General features: G+C 44.6%; 1 pseudogene; it reads left to right on the forward strand.

Moving 5' to 3' along the window:
• The first annotated feature begins 773 nt into the window (after positions 1–773).
• Positions 774–1,810, forward strand: LOC100585678 (annotated as a pseudogene).
• Positions 1,811–2,032: the final 222 nt, after the last annotated feature.

The following is a 2,032-nucleotide window of genomic DNA, read 5'->3' on the forward strand; positions in this document are numbered from 1 at the left end:
GGTCACAGTGAGCCAAGATTGTGCCACTGCACTCCAGCCTGGGCAACAGAGTTAGACCCTGTGCCAAAAAAAAAAAAAAAAAAAAAAAAAAAAAAAAAGAAAAGAAAAGACCAGGCTTTTTTTTTTTTTTTTTTGGCACTGGAAGTTTGGGGTCTGTTGTGTCAGCATACTCAACATTAATACAGTCTCCATCATTCATTATTTACCTTCTCCTCTGGACTTCATTCCTTCAAATTAAGACCTTTGTGGTGTTATTCTGTGCTTTTTATTTGCTTTGCCCAAAGCTGCCTGCTTTTAGTAGCTGGAGACTACTTCTTAAAAGAAGTCTCGTCTGTAATAACACAGAAATTGTTCAAAATTTATAATGTTGTCCCTTTCCCAAAGATTCAATGTTGATAAATTGCTTGTTATTTTCTTATTTTTATGTGGACATTCCTATCATGTAATAAAAAAACACTGAATGCCTGTTCTTACATTGACATATGTTACTAACATTTTGATTTGGAATGATTTATTACTTTTATTTTATTAGCATTCTTTAATTTTTCTGTAACAAACAGACATGAGATTCATCACCCACTCCACCACCTTCTCCACTAACTGCCTGTCCATGGGGTCCATGCAGTTGCTTGCCAGTAGTCTGGCTATCCTTTATGCAAGCACCACAGGCTCCAGCTCCTGGATCTTTTCTTTCAGCTCCACCAGCTTCTGGGTAGGCTGGGGGACCGGGGATCTGGTAGAAATAGCGGGGCATACAGAGTAAGAATGAGGCCATGCCAGGCCTGAATAAGTGCCTAGCCTCCTACCTGGACAGAGTGGGTGGCCTGGAGACTGAGAATCGGAGGCTAGAAATCAAAATCTGGGAACATCTGGAGAAGAAGCGGCCCCAGGTCAGAGACTGAGGACATTATGTTAAGATCATAGAGGACTTCAGGGCTCAGATCTTTGCAAATTCTGTGGACAATGCCTGCATCGTTCTGCAGATTGGCAATGCCTATCTTGCTGCTGATGATTTTAGAGTCAAGTAGGAGACAGAGCTGGCCATATGCCCATCTGTGGAGAGCCACATTCATGGTCTCAGGAAGGTCACTGATGACACCAATGTCAGTCAGCTGCAGCTGAAGACAGATCTCGGCTCTCAAAGAGGAGCTGCTCTTCATGAAGAAGAACCACAAAGAGGAAAAAAAAAAGACTTACAAGCCCAGTTTGCCAGTTCTGGTTTGACCATAGAGGTAGATGTCCCTAAATCTCAGGACCCCAGCAAGATCCTGGCAGATCAGTGTGATGAGCTGGCTCAGAAGAACCTAGAGGAACTGGAAAACACTGGTCCTAGCAGATTGAGGAGAACACCACAGTCATCACCATGCAGTCGCCAAAATCAGAAATGCTAAGGTGATGCTCACGGAGCTGAGAGGTACAGTCCAGTCCTTGGAGATCAACCTGGACTCCATGAGAAATCTTAAGGCCAGCTTGGAGAACAGCCCAAGGGAGATGGAGGCCCACTATGCCATGCAGATAGATCACCTCAATGGGGTTCTGCTGCACCTGGAGTCAGAGATGGCACAGACTCTGGCAGAGGGGTGGTGCCAGGCCCGGGTATATGAGGAGGCCCTGCTGAACATCAAGGTCAAACTGTCAGCTAAGCTGGCCACCTTACTGCTGCTTGCTGGAAGATGGGAGGGACTTCAATCCGGGTGATGCCCTGGATAGCAGCAACCCCATGCAAGCCATCCGAAAGACCACCACTTGCAGGATAGTGGACGGCAAAGTAGCATCTGACACCAATGACACTAAAGTTCTGAGGTTTTGAGGCAGCAGAAGCAAGGTGTCCTTTGGGTAATAGGAGGCCAATAAAAAGTTCAGAGGTCCAAACAAAAATTGAACAGCAGTTTTGGTTACCCAATGTCAGAAGTTTTTACATTTAGCTCTATATCAACTAGCAGGATTGATAGGGAACCTAACTAATTTTTCAAACATTCTATCATTTGGAAATATATTCCATGCTTTAAACACCTCACCAAAACTGTCTTCG

Source organism: Nomascus leucogenys, chromosome 3 (genome assembly GCF_006542625.1).
Source record: "Nomascus leucogenys isolate Asia chromosome 3, Asia_NLE_v1, whole genome shotgun sequence".
Lineage (NCBI taxonomy): Eukaryota > Metazoa > Chordata > Mammalia > Primates > Hylobatidae > Nomascus > Nomascus leucogenys.